The 26,067-nt window shown below is 43.4% G+C and overlaps 1 long non-coding RNA gene across 4 annotated transcripts in view; it reads right to left on the reverse strand.

Annotated features, from left to right (window-relative positions):
- The window catches only part of LOC122182753, a 351,304-nt gene that overhangs the window by 207,520 nt on the left and 117,717 nt on the right, over positions 1-26,067 (reverse strand). For 3 of the 4 annotated variants that reach the window (XR_006179979.1, XR_006179980.1, XR_006179977.1), the window contains exon 3: positions 369-508. This is a non-coding gene — a long non-coding RNA (uncharacterized LOC122182753). Of the gene's footprint in view, positions 1-363; positions 509-26,067 lie in introns of all 4 variants that reach the window. The other variant, XR_006179978.1, reaches the window with a different exon arrangement.

The following is a 26,067-nucleotide window of genomic DNA, read 5'->3' on the forward strand; positions in this document are numbered from 1 at the left end:
CTTCCTGAGAAGAAGCATTTCCTAACATCCAACCTCAACCTCCCCTGGTTGAGGCTCTCATCCTATCACTCTTTCCCAGGAAAAGAGGCCAACTCCCACTTTGCCACAACCTCCTTTCAGGGAGTTGTAGGGAGCAATAAGGTCTCCCATGGGCCTCCTTTCCTCCAGACTAAACAAACTTGGAGATGTTTTCTAGACCCGGACAATCACACTATAATATATCTATACTTACTTATGTAAGTATATATAGACATATATGTCTATATCTTACTATATGTAAGAGCAATAAACCTCCTCTTACATAAGTAGCTTCTGCAGCTGTTAACAAATGCAAAACAAGTGTGAAAATGCCAACTGCAGCACCTTACTTGCAATGTGAGGCTGCTCCAAGGTATGAATTATCTTGAGCTGATTCAGTAACATCACGTGAAGGACAAAGAGGTTGCTGGTAGCTCATTCTGCAATGCTGTTTGAGCTGCAAGGGCTTATGAGTCACGCTCCGGAGAGTCTGCAAGGAAAAACACATTACATTTTCCAGGCCACCAAAACTCAAAGTGAGAAATCTACACGTGTTCAACCCATTCCCTCCCCAACACACACAGTTTAAACCCCGGTGGGATAGGGAATTTATTCGTTAATTCTTGAGCTTAAGCCTTCATCTGAGGAAGAGACAAGCATCGAAGTCTCTCATCTCGCATGGAGATGAAAGTTTCTCAGTTGGCCTCTTCACTGCAGCCTCCTCCTTCCAGGAAGAGATGAATCCCCATGGAAGAAATCCAAAACCCCTGGCCACCCAGCATATCCATCAGAAATAAAAACATCTTCACTGAGAAAAATGCATGCGTAGAACAGAGCACAATGCAAGGCAAGCTCTGCTTGCACAGAGCTGTAGGAAATGAAAGGTAAAAGCCAAAAAAGCCAAACGGAGTGGTGTTAAGATAACAACAGGACGTTGTTTTGATCCCAGGAGATCCCGTGGTTTTTCTTTTTAATAGTGTCACACAGAGTAACTTATAAAGGAGGCAGGGAAGGTGACACAATTTTATAACTCTGCGGGGGCTTCACACCATGGGACAAGATTCCTATTGTACAGAGGAATATTGGAAAGAAAAGGGGGAAAGGAAAAAAAAAAAGAGCTTGCAAAGCAGATCTAAAATTACACCTATTCTCAAGGAAGATACAAATCTAGGCCAAAAGGATTGCTCATTACAATGAACTCCTAGGAACTTTTCTAGCAAACGCTTCACAGGTATTTATCAACTGAGCCCAGGGCAGGTGAGGAGGATCAGAAAAGAAAGGAAATCAGGAAGAAAAACAGCCTGCTTTCTCTCCACAACTCTCTCAGCCCATTTTCTACAACTGTAGAGCTTCTAGTGAGCGTGGCCAGGCCTTCTCTACCCAGAGATACTATACCATGCATCAAGAGGGCTTTTAGCTCTCTCTCTGTTCCTCCCATCATTGGCAGCATGGGTAGGCTCCCATTGCACTAATGGGCTCTGTGTCACCTAAGAAGGATGCTCTGCCTCATACACACAACACCAACAAATCAGTTGCAAATCTCAAGCCAAAATGTGGAACAAACCCAAGATAATGCCACACTCTTATGAAAGACACTCATAAACAGTTAAGCCCAAAATAACATCAACTGGGCAGGTTCAAAGGGAGAAACAAAATGCAACAAAACTGTGTGGGCATCTGTGATTCTGAAACGATAATGTGAATCCAGGACCATCAATACAGTGGGAAGAGTCCCCTGTCCCACTGTTGCTGTTGTGAGGCGAGGTCTCCAAAGATCTCTGCCTGAGCTAATTTCAGCTGTTTGCTGCAAAACTTCTTTTCTTCCCTTCCCACTCTGCATCACACAATGCTCTTTTTGGTGTTTCCGTTCACACTGCGGGCACTGATCCCTGCCAGGAGAGGTGTCAAAACTTCTAATAAAACGACTGCTCACGCAGAAAGTCTCACAGCTGAAATTTGGGAGCCGTACACACTCCCACACAAAGCAGGGCTGTCAGATCGGATTGCAAGGTGTCAGTTTACCCAATTCAAACCTGAGGCTCTATTAAAAAAATGCACAACAACCCATCCCCCTACAGACACACACACGAATGCAAGACATCAATCAAAAGTAATTAATAGTTTTCCTTCCTCTTCCGTTCTCCAAAGAATGCCAGGAGACAATAATCTGTGAACTCAAATGATTGGTGAATAATATCCATGCAAAAATTAGGCTGGTGGTGAAACATCCATAGTTGTTGTCAGTGCTACCTGAAGGCCATAGTCCAGACATCTCAAATGCCTCTGCAGTGCTGTGCTGAACTGCTCTGCACAGTGTGGAGTCTGGGAGGTGACAGAAGGCGTCGGCGCAGATGGGGAGGACAGATGTGGGGTTAAGCCAGATGTGAGGGAAAGAGCTCGGGGCCAGATTGGAGCCTTCAGCACCCATCATTTACGTCAAGCAACTGTGAATGATCTCATTTCCCAAGTCATCTAGGGCAAATGTGGCTTTCTGTAGAGAAGCCAATGCTTTTGGGGGCTGGTGAAAAAATAAAGAATCCAATTGAGCTTCACTGAGACCTGCAGGGATTTAACCCAAACTCCTCCAAACAGAGGAGAGTTCAGTTATCCAACAAGACCTGCACAGAAGGGCAGTGTTACAGTTTCCTGACCCTTCACCTCAGCATCAGGCAGCATACCAAGTGCTAGAATGCTACTTTCTTTTTAACAATTAGGTGTGCACTTACCTGCAGAAGGATACAGAGAGGCTATCAGGTCTGTGGCCCCACTCTCCTTCTCCCTCATTAACCTACAAAATCCAATGCCAGATCTGTTCCTAGCCACAACATGGATCACAGCTGCGTATCTCTGCTTTCCCCCAAACACACCCACGGATGTGTTGGATCCAATCCACGTGGATGGAAATGCATTAGTAGACAAGCAACTATAAATGTACCAAAAAAAACCCCAACAACCTCCCTTTTTCTTCATGTTCCTTCTCTGGAAGAAAATATCTCTCTTTAGAGCCTCCTGACCAGGCACATGGAGGAGGCAGACACACCTGGCTGGCAAAGCGAGCTCCCTCCAGCTGCATGTGATCACCTCCCTTCAGCCAAACCACTCTAGCTTAACACTATTAAAACTATTGTGCAACTTTTGCTTTGCTACTTCCCATCCAGTTCCATATGTAAAGGCATGGTTCTGCAATTAAACAGTGAAGAGCAGTTTCTCAATGTATATGCTGAAATTCTTGCGTGATTACAAGTGGTAAATGACTCTAAATCATCTACTTTCACCATCTAATACACGCACTGGTTTTGTGGACAGGCATCATATTATATGTTCTGAAGGCGTTTTTTTTTCTTCCTCAAAGGTTTGTTTTTTTGTTTTTTTTTTTTCTTTCCCACATTTTCTAACACATTGTCCTCTAATTCTACATCTAGCCTGAATGGCAAGAAGTCGCATGGCGCAGGTAGCTCCTCCCAGCCTGCTTGCAGGCAGCCTCACTCAAGAAGACCACTACTACTCTTGCTATCTGTAAAGGGCCTTAAGTTGTTGCTGCAGCTATAACCCCATAAAGCTCTCTTCTTTTGTTCTCTTCCTGAGTCTGGTTCCTAGTACCCTTCAGACATTTTATTGATCTTTCTCCCCCTCTAGCTCATACATGCTAATTGTACCTCTGTAGCAAAACAATCTTATTATCATGTTAATTAGTGGGAGGGTTGTTGAGGGTTTCCAGTTCATTACCTGCTAATTTCAAGATAAATGAATCCACAGGTTACTAAGTAAATAAGGTCACCTATCAAGTACTTGTAAACGTGTTTGTAAACAAGGAGGGGAGATGGGGAGGGAGAGAAAGGGAAGCGTGTTTGGCTTGGATGGTGGGAAGTAGCTTTGGATACGGATTTGGCATCCCATGCTGGGGTGACTCCATTTCCCTTGAACTCATTTGTAATGGAAAGCGAATGTTTGCTGTCCACCTGGTTCCCCAGTGGGACGTTTCCTCCCTGCAACTACTTTGTGCGCTCAAAAGGCTCTTTGTGAGCAGATTACTCATTCGGAGGTTCGGTTGATTGTTGCTGCCTTTTGTGGTGAGAGCCAGGAGTGAGGACATGCACAAGGCAAAGCAGCACCAAAGGGGGAACAAAAAGCATGGTAGTGTGAGTCACGTAACCTCCCCCTCCGCAGCCTCACGTGGCTCAGGGTTATTCATATTGCCTTTATACGCAGGGACACGGGACAAAGGGATTCAATGGGCGAGGGGAAATAAACAGTCAGATCCTTTGCTGGGGTAAAATGATATATTGCTTTGAAATCCATGTGTCTACACCACCCCCAAACCTCCAACGGAGATCTCTCCAAGTGGGGCAAGTGGATAAAAGGACCATGTAGAAAAGCCTATCTGAGCTATGCGGATTGCAAAGGTAAAGTTATCAGCAGACAAAATGGAAAACGGTGCTGAGTGAGCTCCCCCGGGGTCTGCCCTTGACCAGTTCTGTTCAACATGATTGTTAAAGCTAGTGAAATAAAGAATATGAGAATTAAATGTTCAGAGCACACCAAAGTGGGGAGGGCGGCCAGCTCTCAGAAAAGAAGGAAGGCAATTCAAAGAGAACATGATAAATTGGAAAGAAAAAAAAAAATGGTCCAGCAAAAAAAATAAGGAATCACTCCTTGAGGGCAAGTTTGGAGTCCAAGACTGGGCAGGAACAAGACACATGAACACAGCAAAAACCAGGCAAGGTGGTGATCCATCATTAAAGGCATGAAGAGATGAGCAGACCTCAAGTTGAGAGGAGAGAACACTGACTGTCATGATGTTGTGGAGAAGGCAAACATCACATTAGCATTTGTAAGCAGGAGCGTTGCCAGCAGGATTCCTGAGTGACCTCCAGCCCATGCAGAGCTGGCTGGGGCCAGGTTTAGAGGGAGAGCTGAAAGATCAGAGCTTTGGGAATCCATCCTGTGAAAAAAAAAAAGGGGGGGGGGGAGGGGGAGAGACAAAGAAAACAACTGTTTCAATAGAGGGTCTTCAGAAATGCAAAAGATGAAAGAAGGAAATCATTTACCCTCCACAGCCATACTGACTATGCCAGAAAGTAAAGAATTTACCTCAGGGTTGGAAGGATTCAGGCCAGGAGAAGTCAAGTGCCTGTACTCCATGTTTAGAGCCAGCTTAAGGACCCGAGAACATCCAAGACAGGTCTAGTGGAGATTTGCATCCTTGTGAGGAGGCTGAAAGCTTGGCAAGGTACCAGCAAAGATTTAAACTTGCAGTAGTGTCTTGAGTTCAGGTATCCGAATGATTCCCTCAGTGCAGCTTCTTAAAGTTATGGGCAGTGAACAGTGGAGTAATTTGCATGAAGATGTTATAAAATCTTTGGAAGAAGCTGGCACAGTCTGCCTGCCTTGGAGCAATGGGATCCAGTAGATCCCTACCCAGAACCTCCTCAGGTACCTCTCATTTTGTATATAGGCGAGAACTCACTAACCCTCCATCTGACAACAGTGTTGATGGATTCATCTTTCAAAACCCACGTTTGAGTCTGTTCCAGAGGTTTGTAGCAGTTCAGAATGGAACACAGACTTTCCAAGGGTGGTCCAATGAAGTAGACCCGAGAGGAGCTGGGCAAATTGCTGTGAGTCATCCATTTGCCCCATCCCACCTTTGTCTCTGAGGGAGATGTCTGTAAACACTCTTCCACTTTGCCAAATTTGTTCCAAATTCTGTTTAAAAGATATTCCTGTGGTGAATTTCCTTCTTTTTCCCTGAGTTGCCTTTAAAACTTGTTATTTGTGCCAAAAGCTCTGTCATATGAGTCACCTGATATTCTCCCACCAGCTGGATGAGCACACAGCAAGTTGTATCATCAGCTTCCAAGGGTGAATGATCATGAGAAACATATTTAAAAATGCTTTTTGCAAGCATGCATGATGGAAATAGCCAGTTGAATGTTTGCTAAAAACAAGTGCAAAGGCACCACAAAAAAACTGGCCAGGCAAATTCATTTCATTTTCTCTGTTTTTTGTTGTGGTTTTTTTTTCCCCCACTCCATTGTATTTGAAAAGCTGTATATTTCTCCAATTTTATGAACTAAAAAGTAGAAATAGTTTCTTTTTAAGAGTAGTGGCTAATATCAAATGCATGTGAAATCCTTCTTTGAACTCTGAATCGCTTGTGCATTTCTTCAGATACCGGCAGCTCAAGGAGCTTAAATATCAAGAATGGCAAATATGAGGAATATTCAGCATGAACTTATCATCACTGTAACTGAACAATTCAGTTATGTGCATGAAACATCATCAAAGGGGATTCTGCATACGTAATTATTTAATTTTCACCTGCTTGCCATGTAGGATTAAAACAGACTTAAGAAACAACGCTTTCTGTGTTCATTTTTGGAGTGGGCTTGGGAATTTTGGGGTTGTTTTTCTGTGGTTAGCTGTATAATTAACCCAAAGCCTATTAAGGCAGACTCGAGTGTTTGTACCGTCTGGTTTTGGTATCCCTTTCAGAACACCTCTAATGTTACTGTGCAAAGTGCAGATACAGCAGCCCAACTGCCATCTGAAACACTGAATTCTCTCCTCTTCTTTTTTTTAATTAAGATAATAAATTGGTCTTAAATTATCCCTGAAATCAGACCAGTGTTGATTACAATGGGTCTCATGCTGTGACAGCTCAAGATGATGTTATTTTTATTCCTTTTCAATGAGATCTTAATCTCTCCCTGCGTGTAAACAAATTGTCACAGTAACCTTGTTCTTTAATCTCCCAGCTGAAGACCTTTAAAGCATTGGGAGATAACAGATCTAACTGAGATTTCATCAGCTTTCAGGCTTTTACAGATATGCCGCATGCCTCTCCCACTGCTGCAGTCTTTAAATGTTGGAGGAGAGAAGTGCACATTACACTCCAATGCTCGCCTTGAACGTTTGAAAATAGTATCCGCCCAGCAACATGCACTCCAGGGCTCAGATCTGCGATGGAATTGGGATGCAGGCAGGAGGCAGGTTGGTGCTTTCGTGGCAGAACTGTGGCTCTTCGGTGTCACTGCCCTGCTCTGGACAGCAATGGGCAGCAATAAATGCCAGCCTGCATTTCTCATTCTCCTCCTAGCAAAAGGAAACTGCTCCAGCGCGCAGTTAGGAAGAAGAATGAAAGGATCAGAGGTAGCTCACTTTTTTTTTTTTCTCTCTTCCACCTGCTTTGCAAATATGAACTAATTCATCTTCTAAAGCAACAGATACATAATTATACCCAGTCAGCTATTACAAATGGGGGAAAAGAGGCAACAGGCAGCAAAGTTATTTGCCTAAGGCCCTGCAGTCTCTGGCTCACGAGCAGTGAGTAATTGCCCACCCTGGGGAACCCAAATCTTCGGCCTCGTTGCTCTCCACTGAATACTTTGGAGCAAACTCCCAGGATTAGCTGACATCAATAACTGCTTTCCAGCTAAGTTCCCGAACCTTTTTTCCACCGGCTCATGGCAGGGATAATGCTGCCAACCCCACCTGTGAATACTTCTTTAAAAAATAATGTCAACAATCTGCGCGTCAGGCTACTTCAGTGCATTCAGATGAGCATTTTTCATGTTTGAGGGCATGTAAGCATCATTATTCATAGTGGTAGGACTGGGAATACTCAATAGCATCCATAAACCTGGTGTGCATTTCCTTACAGGTGAACATTATTTGTGAGTAGACATATGGGTACATTTTCCAAACACTATACAGGAGCCACTGCACACAGGAAAAAATCTGTTCCTGTTAAAATGGTTTTTGCCCAGGCATCTATTGATGCTTGGAAAATGCACTCCATTTATTTACTGGCGTGCCAGTTATTTGTCTATATAACAATGTTTTCTGTCAAGGCAAAAAATTTATTGCTCCTACAGTTTAAACTCTTTCATTGAAAATTCAGCCAAAACTATTCCAAGTCTGACAGAAAGGCCTCTTTGCAAACAGCACAGATCTCTGCATCAGGTTTTCAGTAATATTGTCCCCCATTTACTGCCGACTTTCATTTGTTTTAATATGCTTCCAGATCAAATTTAAAAGCACTTCATATATTTCAAGAGTATTTTAAAGATGGAGCAGATCTACGTTAACAGCTTACAAGTAGCAAACAAATACATATACATACATGTGTATGTATATAATGCAAATTGCTTTTCATTAACATTGCCATCATCTGAGAATTATTTCTCTGCTTCTGGATGTTTGCTTTCTGAGAAGTTGGAGTAAATAAGCACTTTTCAGACGAAAACAGAGTTCTTCCAAGGAAGAATCTTAAGCTGATGGTGCACATTTTGCCACATTTCATATCACATTTCTTCATCAGAAATAACGAAATGCTTCAGCAGCATTAACAACAATAACCAGTTTTTAATACCAAATTATTCTACAGATGTCTCCCCAGTTTGCCAAATTATTTTCTTGGAGTTGTAAGAGCCCCAATATAGTGATCTGAGGATACAGAAAGTTGGACTCCATAGGTCTAAAACGCTTATTTTTTGTTCAGGGTGGGTTTCTATTCTGAAATTCCTTCAGCTTTTCTCTCTTTCTTTTTTCTTTCTTTCCCTCCTCCTTTCTCTCTTTCTTTCTTTTTTTCTCATTTTTTTTCTTTCTCCTTAAGCATCCTGCCATTCAGTTTCTAGGAAAATTGATATAATCAGCTCAGGAATGATTCCAGAGAATCACGGTTACTCATCGTTTTCTGAAAATATTATAAATAGATAATAGGAAGCATTTATTTATTCATTTATTTGCCAGCAGGCTGGTGAAGTGACAACACTCAGAGCTGAGTTTGGGAATATTTACTAGCTGAAGCCTGAAACCAAACGGCAGCAGACATGGCTCATAGCGTGAGGAAAAATAAGCTGCTATTGATACTCCCTATTTTCATGCTTCAGAATTTCAGTTTGGAAAATGAAAGAAGAGAACAAGACAGACTTTGCCCGCGGTTGAGAGGCCTGACTGCTCCAGAGGCATGTTGTCCCTGCAGCTCCTGATCACTGGAGCCTCCCCATTATCTCCATCGTCTTCGGTGTCAGGAGGAGCGACAGCCATCAGCAGATGCTGTGTGATGCGAAGACAGGGCAGGGCTCTCAGAGAGGACAACTCCATTAAGCCACTGCAGCAAGGCAGAGCACACCTCCCTCCTTGCTTTGCTGTGGGTAATTCCTCTGTGGACACACAGAGTGCTTTTGGAACAAGTACTTAGGATACTTGCACTATCGCATGGGGCTGCCCCAGCACTTCAAGCCTTACAGCACGCACAGGTTACAACCTGAGATAACGCAGGGACACTGTTTTTTGCTAATCTGAAACTAGTTCTTGGATCGCTCCCTAACTACCCTTTCTCCCTATAGTCATTCCAAAAAGAAAACATCCCTGATAAGACGTTATTAAAAGTGCATAGTGGCTTTAAATGTAAATATCAGCTGGAAGCTCTGCCTTAGATTCTGCAGCTGCAGTTCAAGTCAGCGTGCTTAGCCCCATCTATTCCTTATCATAACGAGGGCTAGCAAAATACCACAGCCCGAACCAAGCATAACTTGTCTTGCAACTTCTGAAAGAGTGAAGATCAATTTTCTCCCTGAGCAACAGCCTAATTCATCAGCAGAGTGGAGACTAAACTGTGGCAAGAACAAATAGCAGAGAGGTACAGAAAGAGAGAAAGAGAAGGGGCTGAAAGGAACACAAAGACAAAGCAATTTGCAAGCTAGTGAGGTGCCGCCCGTGGCCTGGAAGAGGTGGTTCTGTGCACAACCCCTGCGTGCCATTTGCAGAGCAGTGAGCCCCAGAGTTACAGTGTGAGCCCCATCCTGCACTAAGGCATCGGCTGCCTCGCTGTAAGCACATCCCTTGTTCTCATGAGTCTGTTTGGAGCCTGCTGAAATGTGGAGAGACAGGTACCTCCATCCAGCACTTGGAACAGCCTTCCCCGTGGTGCTGCCAACACAATTTTAAAGAAGATGGTGTAGATGATTGCTTCAGTGAATTTACACATGATGGCAAATAACTATGCTTAATAAAACCGAGAGAGCCTTAATGATTTCATTTTGGTGATTTAATTTATAAAAGCAAAGCTTAATCATTTAATAGCGTCATTAAGAAAACACCACAGGAAGTTTAGAAATAAAGAATCATCCATATCTCCTGAGAAATGAGTTTTTTTCGAACATTCAGCTCATGACAAAATAAAATGGAAAGCTTACAGCTTCTTAAATAATTGCACTTGAAATATAAGCAATCCCTAAAGAATCCATTTAGCCTCATCTTCCGCAGCACTGAAGAATTGCATTTCTGCTCACCACTGTGTGAAAGAGGCTCCACAAGTAAGAGACAACACTGGTGATGGGAGTGTGTGTATGCTTTTTTGGTTAAGGAATTCTTTGTGAACTAACTGCAAATGTCACAGCAGCAACAGCAAAAAATAAAATGAAATATGCAACATGTTTATTTCAAAAGCAGCAGTTTAAAACAAAATCACACTAGAACATTGCATTTAGTGAAATGGTGGTGGAAGCACCCGTTACCAGCAAATCACAGTGCACGTGTCTGCATGTCTGTCTGTCCATGCATGCACGTGCACACACAAGTGTGTATGAGTCCCTCATGGAAGTCTCCAAGGACTGGATTAACCAAGAGTTTGCATTGGGGTAATGGAAAATATGACCTCATTAGCACTAGGTTTGTCATTTGCTCCATAACACAAAAGTAAATTACAATGTATTAATGCAGTTAGTGTTGTTTTTAATGTGCACTGGGATACAATAAAAGTTTTTATTGGGGAAGTGTGATGGCATGTTTTCACTACGGCATTAGCACTTGTCTTCTGATAGGGCAGCCAGTCATATTACCCAGTGGAACACTCCTATAATGATGTAGTAAAATTTGACTCTGATATAGTAAAATCTGTTTATGGCAAAGCTGCTTTTTCACACAATTGGGCTGGGACAGGGAGCAGAAAGGACATAGCTAAAAGAATTCCTTCATAACTCTGTTTTCATAGAAAGTGTTTCAAAACAAACAAACAAGCAAACAAGTATTCCCAGGCTTCGGGCCTGCCCAGACAAATTGCCATGCCCATACTATCCATTTCTCTCCACGTGGTTTCTTCTCTTCCTCACCCCATCCAGCAGCTGCCATAAATTAGTGACCACGTCTGGGTGCAGGAACCCAAACAGTATTGTAATTTCACACACTTTTAATGGGCTTGTTGCAGAGTTTTGCACGTACAACCCAACCCATATAAAACCACCTTGGGCACACTCATGTTAGAGGCAAAGTGATGGAGGAGAGCAGGGGGTGGGATCCATCCCAGAGTGAACAGAGCTTGCTTGTGCTTGCTGCAGGGCTGGCAGCCCACACCCTCCTGCCCACGCTCCTTTACTGCCTTCCAAACAACAGGTTTGTGGTACTAACGAACGCTCACAGGTGCTTCCCAGATTGCTCATTTTAAGCCACGAGTTTGCCTTTCTCTTTCTGCTGACTGGAAAAAGAAAGCTTCTTGCATTTAAACTCATTCTCATAGATCCATCCATGTCTCTCTGCTCTTCCTCCTTTCCTCTCTGCTCATATTTGCTACCTTTTATGTTTGAGGGTAAAGAAACGGAGTTTTGCTTTTCCATCTGAGATGCACTGAACCAGCTCAGTTATCCCTTTGGAGGGTTTTGTGAGAACAAGAGCTGGAGTGCAAAATTTTCTAGGATGAATATGTGAGAGACGTTCATTAAAACAAGAAAACGACAAGTGAGAAAGTCCTGAATAAGGCTTTGTAATGAATGGACCCAACTAACCCACGCCTGTGGCTTGCTTGCTAGTCTAGTGACAGTAGTTGAAAGTTATTTATTTGTTTGTAATATACTTTTCCACCGGAACACTTTAGTAATAAAGAGACATGAGGGGAGACACATTAGAAAGTGTGCCATACATCAAAATGAAAAGTACCACATAAGCTACATGATAAACGTAGGATAAAATGTACTTTGTTTTCCACAAGACAAAGCAATAAGGAAAATGCTGTGTCTGGTGTAATTCTGAGCTTGGAACTTCTGCTTGTTATTTATTTTTATTAAGCAAATATACAGCCCTGTAAATGTACCTGGTGCTAACTAAACAAGGATAACATGCCGTCCAGGTCGGGAGAAGTTCAGAGCCCAACGTGGCCAAGGTACTGTGCAGGATAGGCAAAACAAAAGACCACGATTCAGGGAAATATTGAGAGGTTTTAGGTGAAAACAAGCAGAATATATAAAAGAAGCATATAATGGGGCTATTGAAACTCCACATAATCATTAACAGGTATAAACGTATCTCCTTCTTAAACACTCTTCTCCTTCCCATTTATTGATTTATTCCCCGGTGGCATATTGTTTAAATCCTTCACCGTGGATCCCAAAGCAAGGACAGCCTTTGTGTTATTTGTACAGTGCTTAGCACAGCCCGGCCCCGATCTTTCACCGGGGGCTCTTCTATTTCTTTTGCCAGCATCGCTAATATAATGAGCAGAACTGAAGATGAGAGCAAGGAAGAAAAGCATCTGCAAGACGAGAGTCAACAAATTCTGAGGATGACACCAGAGGACTCCAGACAAGAAAGGGGGAGAGGAGGAGGAGGAGGAAGAAAGAGTTTCCGCGGGGGCAGTGGCAGTGATTATCTGCTTTGCTTCTCTTACTTATTTGCTCAGGAGCTCTTGCAGTTTTACTTGAAAACGCACAGGGAGAAGAGAAAAAAAGAGAAAAAAGAAGAAGTTATTTTGACTTACAAAAGCGAGGAAAGGTCATTAGGAAGACTTGAGAACCAATAAAGCTCTTTAAATCCTTCCTACTTGTAATGCATAGAGCAAAGCTTACAGGAAAGCTGCAGCTAAGAAAATTACAAATGGTAATGCTATTATTTGGCATATAGTTGCCAAAGGCATTCAATATAAAGATTTTACAGAGGTGTCAACTGATATATAGCAAACACACAAACAGTCTCCAGCACTGTAACATATGCAAGGAGAGCTGAGGCTAAATATTAAGCATATGAATTATATATTGCTGCGACACGAGGCTGAGAAAATGCTTGCTGTGCACCATAGTTAAAATGAGCAATAAATACCAGCGTTGATGCTGGCAATGTCTTGTTGGGGAAGGTTCCTCCAAGGCCCCTCTCCCAGGTTTGGGTTTCAAACCGTTTTCTGCTGCACTGGATAATGAAGTGATTAGACTGCTCCTTTCTGAGACTGTTACATATTTAAAACAGGTTCCACCGCTGCCTTGTTTTAAACATCAGAACCTGTTTTGGGCGCCAGAAATGTGAAACATGAACATCAATAGCTTTCTCCTGCCAAGATAAGAGCTTGCTGCAGAGGCCAAACATATGTCTTTCTTTCCTTCCCCAGGGAGGTTTCTGGATAAGGAAGAGGTGTGTCTGTACCTGAGCTGCTTAAAATGGCTCAGCCACATATGTGCATTTTGTGAACTTCCCTTTGCTCTTGCTGAGATTTTGTCCTCAGAGCCGCGGCCATCTGCGTTCTGCAGGCCTGAGGCTGGCCTCATCGCTAAAGAGGTTTTAGCACCGGGGTTGGAGCCTTGTGGTGGGTGAGAGCAAGAAAGGGTGACCCCCAAGATTGCCCTTGGAAAGCAGCAGCAGGTTCCTCTCGATAAAATGCAATGCGATTCACCACCACCCACCTCGGCGCCAGCAAGGTTCAGGTGAGGGAGGCGATAGCAATGCAAATGTGTGACACTGCCTATGTCAAAGCAGAGCTTCTGGGCCAGGAAAAGCAATGTCTGGCCATGCTGGGCAGCCAAGGCGATGTCTCTGCCACCTCATGCTGGCAGTACTGCCCATGCCCAACACCCCACGCAAATGGGACAAAGCACAGCTTTGTCTTTGGCAAGCTTGCCCAAAAGGCAAATTAGTTCTTGCAGCTCAAGTTTAATGAACAAAAAGTGCTAGTAGTAACCAGACCCTTCCCTCCCTCCGACAAGGTGGGGTAGTGTCAGGGCAAACTCAGCTGGGGACTGGAAGAAAGACTTTCCTTGTGTTTCGCCCTGCATGAGTGACTCTGTGCAACCCAACGCAGGGCTGATCCACCCTTGGCTGCCTTCCCCTACAGTCACAGCAGAGAAAAGAGTCACCTGAGCCAGGCTGCCACCCAGCTGCTGGCTGCCAGCCCTAGGATGCTCTCTAGGGAGACAGCTGGAGCCCAAACCTGGGCTTCCCAGCCGAGATTTCCTTCCATCTCTTCTGTTTTGCCATGCAAAATGTTCAGATCTCTGCCCTTTCCAGTGCCATATCTGCACCCTAGGTGCTTGCTTGTGCCTTGAAATCACAACCCAAAACACACCAGAAAATATATAAAGATATATAACAATATATACAGAAGAATAATATATAATGTGGAATGATACACAATGATATGTAATATATAAAAGGGTGTAACAATATATAACAAATTAAGTAGATCTAGAAACTCAGTCTGATTGTAAAAGGTGACAGTATTTCATGTTTCCTTCTTCAAAATGTACATCAGAACCCCAGGTCACTTTTATAGTGCAAGGACTAATGGGGATTCACAACTACATTCAGGAGTGGTGGATGTGAAGCTACAGGGTGACTTCAGCTTCACCCTTTATTATGTAAAAGGCCTCAAGTGTGGTCTGACCATATGTGTAGAGCCAGTCCTCAAGCACTGGCAGCCACCTTTAAAGTAGAAACAGCAGTAAGAGAACACAGACCTGAAGAGATACAGAAAATGACCCTAAAAATGCAGGGAGCTTTGGATAGCAAAACTGATGGTTGCCTTGTGGCATTTTGGCTCCAGTAAGGAGCCAGAGCTCCTAAATCTTCACAGTCAGCACCATCCAATTTTTAAGCAGTTAGGCAGTGATAAATAAATGCTCATTTAACTGCCTCTTATTGAAATTAATAGGAATGAATCATCCTGGCATTTTTGAAAAATCTCTCTGAAGCAGCTTAGGTGCCCAGATATCTTCAGCAGCATAGACTTTTCAAGTACTAGTTAGAACCTGCTTCCTGATGTGTCTCACAGCACTAAATCACATAGAATGAATGGAGTTTCTTAATGAATGGGAGAAGATGGGGCTCAGCTGCCAAGCTCCCCTTGCCTTGTGCAGAGCATGGCAGTAGCTGTGTCTGCCTTCCCTTAGGCAGTCAAAATTTGGGCGGAAACCATGCACTCCATCCTGTTAGCCAGAGTTGCATGCACACCCTTTCCATTGCAGTGCTGCTCTTCAGCCCTGGATTCATTTACATTTTCCAAAATATTTTGGTTTTTTTCTCCCTGGGTCTCTGGGCACACAGAGTCTCCCCAGGGAGGTTACATCCACGTCCAGCACTCTCTCCTGTACCATGGTACCTGCAGTGCTACCTGGCCCAAAGCCCCTGACAAACCTGAGCTTTGTTAAGGCAGGCTCCCTCTCATTTGTCCATCAGGCTCCCAGGGAGCCCAGAATAACTTTGCTGGCTCAATGCTTGAGAGGCAGAAACCATGCTACTCTGTCAGAGATTCCAGCCACCAAAAATTCAAACTGCCACAAGTACAGAGGTCAGAGGGAGATGGGATGGGGCTGCCATGGGGAGAAAGAGAGCTCAGCTACTTCTGTGGTCATGAGCTTGTTCCCAGCCAAAAGGCTTTAGTCCATGGGAGTTGCTGTGAGAAGAGAAGTGAAGGGAAGGCATTTGGGAATGCTTTGCATCCTTTTGTGTTTGATTTTGGATGGCTTGGGAGGCACAGCACATTCAGATCCCAATGTCATTGTTTAAGGGGTTGTTTGTTTTCATTCCCCTCCTCCCAACACAGAAAATTAAATTTGGCACACAGAGACTGGGCACTGATGACTCTTCAGGGATAAATTTTTATTACGTTTAGGAGACAGTCAAAATAGTTTTTGACATTATTTTATTCTAGGAATTATAACCGAAATCCTGAGGGATGGAGACACGCAAAGCCCACTGTAAAGCAGTGGGAGAAGCTGATTGCCCAAGGCTCCTTTGAAATCCCAGATTATGTTATGGATATAGTCACACAATTGAAAGTGATCCATTTAGCACAGTTTAACCAGTTACTGCCTGCCAGATGAGGCGTGGGAACTGCTTCTGTGGTTGAAGCAAACTTGCTAGCTACAACGCGGCTGTACTTCAAGCAAGAGCATGGCACTGATGGGTGATAGCTTCTCCAGCCACAGCCACTCAACCAGCAGGTCGCGTGCCAGCACCTCGTGGCAAGGAGTTATGATATCACTGGGATGTGTCCTAATGGCACTTCTAAGCTTCCAGCATGTGGTGGCCTCAGTGCATCTGCTGTGTGTCTGAGGGTACAGTCCTAATGCTGCAAACAAGCTATAAGGGATGAATGAAACAATAATCAGTGGGTGAAGGGCAGAAGGTAATAATAATGCTACATAGAGTGGATAATAGGTACGTAACATGTTTTTTACAACTGCTGGATATCCAGAATCGAGACTTCACTGCATTTAAGGGAGAGGGAGATTTGCTCCAGAATGAACATAGAAACATTTGTTATTGTAGGATTGCTGTTGTAGGGGAACAAAATAATGCAAGCTCAAATCTCAGCCACTCCTTGCACATGGTTGCAACTCTGCCTGTGCAAAGAAAGTATCTGTATGCAAAAAAAAAAATATATATATATATATATAAAATAAAAGCATGAGGGTACATTTCTTTGAAAAATATGCATTGTTTCACATTTGGAAAATCTAAAACAAACTCTCTATATTTTTGGCCCCGGAAACTCAGCTGGCTACTTGAATTAAACTGGCCAGCTACATCTTTTCCGCAGCTCCGCACACAGTTAATAATAGCACTACTTTGAAGTTAGCCAATTCCTTTCCTCTGACAGTCTCGGAGTGCTTTTGAAATGCAACTAAATGTTATTATTCCCATGTAGTAGCTCAGGATAAACCATGAGAAAGTAAATGGTTTGCTGAAGGCTGCAGAGTGGCAGAGCTCAGGTTTCTCGTGTTCCTGTAGGTCAGTGACATCCAATTTCGGGGTCCTACAATGCAATGCGTTTTCTTAGGCAGACATTTGAGGCTTTTCACCCTGGTCCTTCCTTTATCATATGACTATTAGGGGACTGAATTGGAGGCATTACCATCTCATACGGCCATGCTGTAGATGTGTGCCCTGTGTCATGTGGGAGAGGAGTTGCTGTGGGACTCAGAAAAATGAAAGCAGCAGGAGCTGACCTCAGCATCACAAAACCTGGCCTACAGCTCAGTGCGTGCCCAAATCCTAACCTCAGCCAGAAGAGAGGGCTGCAGAGAGCAGGCTCTGAGTGGGATAAATTGTGATGGGCTAGGAGCTATAGCTATGGCACTTCTGTTCTTACTAATACACCTGCAATCACTCACCGTGTTCATTATCACAACAGTTCTTGTATTTTTATTCATCAGTGAGAGCAAAATGACCGAGCCTCCTGATGCCTTTGTCTGCGAAACACTTTTGTCTGCTGTTTTTGTATCACCTTTGCCATCGCAGCTGTAACAAATCACCTTGTTAATGTTACAGTGCTTGTTCTTGTGGCCCGGGGTGATGCCTTGTAGACTGGTGGGCAATGCTCACATAACTATAATCCGATGCATTTTCATGCAATTAGTATGCGGCGGAATTGTCCTCAGATACTCACCCACATGCAAAAAGATTAAATAAGACCCATTTAGCATCACGAATCGTCCTGTTAGGAGTTAATGAGGTCTGGTAGCTTGCCAAAGTCCAACACACAGAAAGCTCCGGCAGGCCAGGAGGGGAAAAAGGAGGAGCTGCTGGGTTCAGCCAGATAGACCTTGAAGTGCAACAGCTGTGCCTTGTCTTTGAGGAGAGGATCAAGTAGAGAATATGAGATAGGCAAACGTTGGCTTAAACTTTCTTCTCTCTTTGATTGTCCTTGGACATCTGCCTCATCTCCTGTCAAGAATGTTTGGCAGCTGTGAGCCCAGAATAACACAACCGCTCAGCCAGCCCGCTATCGCCGTCCTCTAATACTTTAAGCCAACTAGTCTCTGCTGTGTGCCTCGACCGATCCTGAACTATGCTAATGCCTTGAGCTAACTAGGCTTTCTAACAGCCCGGGAAATACATAGAAGTGGGGTCTGTGGTTTATTTTCCTCACGTGCTAATTGGCTTTAATTGTTGGCCAATTGGATTTCAAGTTGAGAAAAGGGTGCCCCAGACAAAAGGAAAAGTGTTAACTTAAGACCGTGGGAGAGACGGGCCATTCTGTTCCGTTTCTAATGCAGTAGACTTTATGCAGATGCATAAGTCTCAGGGCAATGGCTGTCCTAGAAAGATTTCTCAAGCATAACCAATGCAGTTTCTTATAAAATATATGCTTCCATATGGGCTGAATGTCATTAACGTTCAGCTATTTGCTGAAGTGTAAATTCCCATCTTTCAGAACCAAAGCTCTGTGCTCATTTCACCTCAAAAATGTAGGTGTAGGTAATAGGAATACAAGATTAATTCAGCTAGTGGCTTTAGAAGTAGAAATTCTTTGGCCAAAGCTTTATTATGCCCCCACAACCATGGCAAGGAACTAGGGAGGGCTTCCATCCTACACATACCTCTATGCTTCTTCAACAGGCACAAACCCTCTCTAAATAAGAAGGGCACTCGGGTTCTGCACTCATGCAGCCTCTGAGCAGGATATCACATCATAAGAATCATTCTTTAGTGACACCAGATTTATTACCACTGCATTTCCATTTTCAAATGAGTTTCTGGGAAGAGAATTGGGCCATGTTAATAAACCTGTGAGATCAACCTGCCCAAGTGGCATCTGTGAAATCTTTAATGTGCTTGTCCCCCCAAATCCCTGACAGATAGGGTAGTACAATTACATGTCCTTTGCTGAAGGCACAGAAGGAGACATCCTAGCATACCTTGGAGCTATTTGGGATCATAAATACCTATGAAAATATGTGCTAGAGAGACTAAAGGCCAGCTTTTCAAAACTAAATTAGTAGGATTTAGGCGCTTAACCTGCTTAAGCACTTGTAAGAACTTGCTGAAGAACTACAGAAAACTTGATCAGAAGTGATTTGCCTCGGTCAATTCAGCAGCTCTTTGCAGAGGGAGTCTATGTCCTAAAACCCAGTGATAGGAATCTAGTGCCATTAGGACCCAGCAAAGTTCCTGAGCAAAACCTCAAACAAATCCTCATCATTATGTATAACATCTAGAAATAGGATCAGATTATGGCATTGCAAAGATGACACACTGACTGACAGTTGTTTTCCATGCTCCATTTCATGAAGGCTATTCCTTAAACAAAACTCTCTTCAAGATATTTTCACTTGCCCAGCAGCTTTTTTGCTGAAGATCCATGCAATTTTTTTATAAGCTACACCAAAACCAAGGATTAGCAACAAAGATGCTTAAGCAGACCTCATTCTCACACAAAATTTAACAAAGTTTTCTCTGTCCTTTGAGCCCTAAAGCAGCAGATATGTGTTCTCTCGTGCCTGTATCCTGATAGTCCTTTATTGGAGCAAACACAAAAATGTTCTTCAAGTCTGGGCCTGATCACAAGGACCTTTATAACTCAGTCTTTACTGTTGTGATTCAATGTATTGAAATATTTGACTAAATGTTTCCAACTCAAGTGGGAAACCTGACTGCACATGGGACCAGTGCTGAGGATGTCAGAACCAGAATACAGAAACATTCTAGCACTACTTTTCCACCTGGGACAAGAAAGAGAAGTACCATAAATCTCAGGACTTGTTTTCCTAAAAGGAGTACAGATATTTGGTTAAATACAGACAGCAGGCTGCTCTATCCAAATCAAGCTTGAGCTATGAGCACCTTGACCTCTTTCTTGGTAAAAAGAAACAAAAAAGTATCTTAATTCCATTCTATCTCCTTACTCTATGTAAACTGCTGTAAGGAAAGCAAAAACAGAGGAACTATGCAGGGGAGTGACAAATTCATCAAATTCCTCAGTTAAATCTACTGCCTAGTGATAATATCATGCTCTTCTCCAAGAAACACAATATTGTCTCCTGGTGTACAAAGTACCGGGGGGGGGGAACATACTTGCAAAAACTTCCAGCTACAGTGAATCTGACCCGGTGCACTTGTTCTCGGGGGCAAGACCTGAGCTCAGCCTCCTCAGCAGTTCAGTGACACCATGGGATTAGCACGGAGGGACTTTGCTGCCTTGCAAAGCTCTTGGTCACTGCTGCTGCCTGCAAACACTGCTGCATGCTGGCATCTCATCTTTTCTAATAGTATTCATGGGAGGTATGTGCTGCTTGTAGGAGCAAGCTGACCAAATTGAACTCTTTGTTTCCCTTGCGTGCCCTATCTTCTTCTTCCAAGAGCACCTCAGCATCCACGACGTGAGGAAGATGTGGCAGATAGCAGCCCTGCAGATGAGACTGTCACAGAGCGCTTCCCTGCCTACAGTATTTTCACTTGGGATTGTCCCAGTTTGGCTGCTTTTGTGCCCTCGGCCATCACCGAGGAAAGCTGCACACTAGACACCTTCTGCAGCTAGTCAACACATCTCTGGGTTTTGTCAGGAGGGGTAACTGAGGGCTGACACCGGTCACCTGCTCTGAAGTGCACTGCTTTCCAGTGCTCAGCGATTCCCAAGAAGCTGCAAGTGGATGTGAGTGGCAGATGCTAACAGACACCAGAGAGCCCGGATCGCCAGCCTTGCCTCTCACTGACAAATTGCCCCTTCGCCGCAAACATCTCCGAGCAGAACTTATCTCCCCATCGCCGCGCTGGCCGCCCCTCTTTGCAAAGGCAGCGTCCTTCCAGGTGGATTATTTTCCACTCAAAGGCTGATGCCTGCAACAGCAATCTTGAAAGTCTCCTGCTATCTGCTTCTCACTCCTCACAAGACAAGACAAGACCACCCAGTGCTTTGCCTGAAGAAATATTACACCCGCCTGCGGGTCGGCGTGCCTGGAATCGGCCCGGGGAGCACATCGACAATGAGTTACCCAGCTTAGAAAGCACAAGGGGATTAATAACTTGGACAGTGTGCTGGATAAAACTGAACTCAGAAACAATCCCACATCCAAACCCCATCAGAATTTTAATCTTTACAGACTTTTAGCTCCGTGGCCCAATAAATCCTTTCCATAGTGACTCATTGTTACCCTGATCTTCCTTATAAAACACACGGTGGAAACAGTGTAACATTTTCCTTTCTTATTGCTCTCCTTTGTAAAACCATCTTTCCTTGTATCTCACTGCCATTTGCCTGTTAGTCATGGGCTTCACTCCTGAATGAGCCACTTAAGAAATGTTACACTGATGTCAAATTGATACATGTCTTGTGAATACCTCATACTTTCTCTTTATTTAATGTGAAAAGGCGGTGCTCAGGACTGACCAAAAATTGGGGACGTTTTGGTGTGAAGTTTCAGCAGTTCTTCTATTGCAAAATAATTACCCTGGTGCAGAAATCAGAGTATAAGAGTTCACTCAAGGCCACCAACATTTCATGTTTCAGATATTTTTTCTTTCATTTCTCTTCAAGAAATTGAAATTCCTTGCAGAGGACATTATTTACATTTCTTAAGAAACCCTCCAAACACATTTTCTAAGGGATCCTGCTGCCACACCCGGTAAGCTGCAATTGCAGATCCGTGTGTTTTCCCTGTGAACTCGGCCCAGCAAAGTGCTTTCCCAGATATTTCAAACCTGGGAGCCCACATCGATAAATCAGCCCCAGAGGAAGAGCAGACAGGGATTTTCATGAGATCTGAGAAGGCAGAGTGGCAACAACATGAATGAGGAACAAAAATAATGCTGTCCTGCAAATTAGTTTTCTGTCTCAGGCTGCGCCCTACCTTTTGGAAGACTACTTGTCTGCTAATATGATGCATTTTCAGGATTATTTTCAGCCCTTCTGCTGATGTGAGTCTCATACAGACTGGAATTTCACATGTTTTGATTGAGAGCATTAGGACAAGGTTGTAGTGCCCCAGAATGAGTGCAGGGGAGAAGCTGAAGCCGTGGCTGGAGCAGGGCAGCAAGCACGTGGCCAGCCTCATCAGCTGCTATGATTCCTCCTAAGCTTTAATGCAAGCAGCCAGCTTACATTTTGAGATTCAACCTTCTGCACATTCTAGAGTCCTTGACCACTCTCATACAGAAAAAAAAAAAAAAAGAAAAAAAAAAAAAAAAAAAAAAAATAAAAAATAAAAAATAAATCCTGCTTATTTAAGGCAGATGTTCATTTTTTCCTTTAAAATGTGCCTGTTCCATCTTCTTTCTGACTCTTCGGGGTATTTTTCCTCAGCACAGCATTACTGTGGGTTTAAGCTGAGACATGAGTCAATCCCCTCCTTTAAAGTAAACTGATTTCCCCACTCCTTTCCCTGTGATATCTATTTTGGAGGCTCTCAACTCCCTGGTGGGCCAGTGGGACATCCCGCTGGCTCTTTATGGCTGGTGGTCCGCAGGAGGGAATAGGATTACATATCTCAGCAGCCAATGGTGCTGCCTGTATGTTCAATAAACTGACTTTAAAAAAAATAACAAAACACACACACACACACAGCATGTCCTTCTTACCCTGCTTTGCGCAGTGTGACCAAACCTACGGAGCCAGAGCGAGCGAGTTCTATAGCGATAACGGTCACCGTTGAGTTTCCCTTTCCTGATTTCACCTCTTTCATTATGTCAGAGAGCTTTGTTCCAGACTAGGAGATTATGCAATGGGCTGAGGAGGAGATGTGACTTCAGTGAGATATAGCGCACAAAAAAGTGTGACCAATCGCAATGACAGGGGCTCCGATGGTAGCTTGTGATGGAGTGAAATTAAATCCCTAACCAAACAATGCGGCATTATGCTATATTCTATAGGCACCCTTGTTGAGGGTAGATTGAGAGAAAAAGAGACGGGCAAAAAGAAAGATGCACACATACTTTCCCCATCCTTGTTCCCAGCGAGCCCTTTCCCCCACTGTCAGCCTGGGAGTAAACAACAAAAAGCAACAACAACAAAAAAAATCCGTAATGGTTGGGATGTGGGACGTGGGGTGAGGTGTCGGGGATGGAGGCGATGCCAAGCGGACACCCACGTCACCGCCTGTCCCCATGCCTCCACACAAGGCCTCCTGCTCGTTTGCCCTCCTTCCTAATTAAAGTGCTCCCTGAGGAGGGCCGGAGAAGAAGGATGTGTGTACACCTTTGTGCCTGGCTGCTCCACGCTTCCTTGGGCGATATCTTGGGGCCTTCCTGATGGCTCTTTTCATGCTAAATAACTGACCTAGGCGGCCTTACTGCCCCATTCATCTCTTCTACATAAACAAACTATTCATTCTCTGAGGAATAGGTGCATCTGTTCACCCAGGCCCAGCTCCTCGGGGAAGCCAAGGAGAGACCTGACACTATTTAAGGAGATGGAACAAAACATGCTGTTAAGAGAGGCTGCGTTGTCCTGGGGCCATCCAGGTGTTAAATCACTCAGTGGCCCCTACAGGGTCTGGAGCCAAACATCGAAACAAAAGGCAAAGACAGGGAAGGAGAGCGCCAGATATCACAGCTCCTGCTTTCTTTTGCTTGCTAGGCTTTTCGGGAGCAGTGTATCGACAGGATGGAAAATGAAGCTGACTCTAGGAGGCTAGGAGCACTCAACACAGCCACAAGCTTTATGAGCTGGTCAGCACCGCTAATGTTCTCAGAGCAACACTCTTGTGGGACTTCTGAGTTCGCTTTGCCCTGGGAAGAAACAATAGTTCAAGCTGTGAAATGTTTTACATTCAACTTCCACCTCTCCCCCCGTCTTCGGTGAAGTTGCCATGAGCCCAGACTTTAAAAACATTCAGACTTAAAAGGTTAAGATTTAAGTGCTGCTGATTTTATCTGGGCTTTTAACTAACATAGGCAGGTGGATTAGAGATATGTGTACAATCTCCACTCTAGACACTTGGGTAAATATGCACAAGTGCTGAGTGAGCCAAGGAAGGAATCTGATGTTATTGTCTATTAATTTGAAAGCAGAGATTAAAGAAAGTGCAGAAATCAGTAGTGTAAATATCAAAAAGGATTTCCATTTATATGTAAGAACATTACTCTAGCAGTCTGGCTATTTCAAATAACATGAAAGCTTTTTTTTCTGAAGAAAAAGAACTGTGCATTTGTTTAAATTTACATATTTTCTTCCCCCTTTGTTTGCAGGAATGGTCGCCATGCTAGCAGCTAGGAAGCAGTTTGCTTGGCAGGGCTGGGTTTTGTTCTGAGCCTGCATTTGCCAGAGGACTTGTGAACACCAAAAGTATTCCACAAAGTTACATGAGAAGCAACTGAGCTGGGATTTCCCCTTCTTTTTTTTTTTTCTTTTTTTTCTTTTTTTTTTTTTTTTCTGGTGTAATATTTGTGATTATTTTTTCCCCCTTTTTATTTTCACTGCACAACAGCTTGAAAACAGAGTCTGATTTTCTAGTAATGCTTTTGTTATTCAGAAATATTCATGAAACGAAAACTTGGCAGAAATAATCCGCAGGTGATGAGGCATTTCAAAACCATCTTGGCTGTGGCTGTTGGTTGAGTCAGCAATGCGGCTGCCTACCCATCTCCTTGGCATTGCTTCTGCCTTCTCCTCAGGATCCTATACTGAATTTTAACAAACAATGGATAATACATAGCGAGCACCATCAAAACAAATGCAGTGGCTGCACTTCCTCTTAGGAAATAACAGCAAAAAAATGTATCTACTTCATTCATATAGCCTGTATTTTTAATACTGCAAGAAATAACATTTTCTCTAGGATAGGAATTGTGTCTGCACGTGATAGGTGCTCTTTAAAAGCATACTTCTGGTTAAATTATCAAGGAGTTCTCTACTTTTCTGAAAGCTTTACAAATTCCTGAAGGTCATCTGAATACTCAAAAATAATGCACAATATGACCCCATGAATCAAATAGGCCAAGCTCAGCACTTTTATTAGCAGAAATATTCATGAATCTTTTATCCTTCTCCTTAGTCCACCAGCTCTTATTTTCACCCTGTTCTCTTCTTAATGCAACATTTCATAGGAATGCCAAGAAAAAGGAGCCCGGCTTCAGGTTTAATTGCTAATATTTCTAAATTTAGTCAGCATAAAATCCATCTGAGGCTCCAAAGATTTTCCCTGTAATCTGCAGAACCTGAGTTTGAATCTAGCCCAGGAGAGCACCACAGCAAATAAATACCATCTGATCTCCACAGAAGTCTGACAAGAGTTCAGCTGTTTTCCACCTTGCTACAAGTGTATCAGAGTTGATTTCCCAATGTAATGCTTTAGGGGAAAAAGTCAATTAAAATGCAACTGTCCCAATTTCATTGAAAGTCACTGATCAGCAGGAATCACTACACATGTGGTTATTATATGTTTTTTTCTTTTCTGTCAAACAGGCCAATGCCACGTCCTTGTGTCATCTTGCTTCATGATTCAGGTAACAGTGGACAAACAACAGCCATATGAGAGAAAAGGATCCCAGTTTTCCACAATTGCCAGACAACTGCTCACTCCTCCCATCCTTCTCACCTGCTTCCGGGATCAATATAGGCTTAAACTCTGCAATATTTGGCTGGAAGCACCCAGTATGGGATTGCCAGCTTTGTTACATACCAACTTTTTCCCTATCACTGCACCTGAACGGGGATTAGGCGATACAGAAAGGAGCCAATCAGGGATGCTGGAAACCAGCCACATTTGGTTATCATTGCACTGACCTAATCATTCTTTACTTTGGACCATATAAAGGTCTTATGGAAGATGTCAAGCTTTAACAGCCAAAGAAAAAAGTGAAGTCTTTACAGTTCTCTTTCTCCAGCTGGTATCACAGATCTATGTATGTCATGATTCAACCTTGTAAATTGTTTCAACTACAGAAATGTGGACAAGCTAATCTTATTGAAGACTGGATTTGCACTTTCTTACGCAGCAGCTACCTTAGCTAGCTTTAGATAGAATGTTTTCCATATTTCAGTGAGAAAGCCTCAGATTCAGCAGTGATTTCGTTTGGAGTGGTTTTTGCTCAAGAGTATTTATTTTTGATTGTCAGATCATTTTGCAGCAA

The sequence above is a fragment of the Lagopus leucura genome, unplaced genomic scaffold (genome assembly GCF_019238085.1).
Source record: "Lagopus leucura isolate 7727_CA_CO unplaced genomic scaffold, USGS_WTPT01 Super-Scaffold_100015, whole genome shotgun sequence".
Lineage (NCBI taxonomy): Eukaryota > Metazoa > Chordata > Aves > Galliformes > Phasianidae > Lagopus > Lagopus leucura.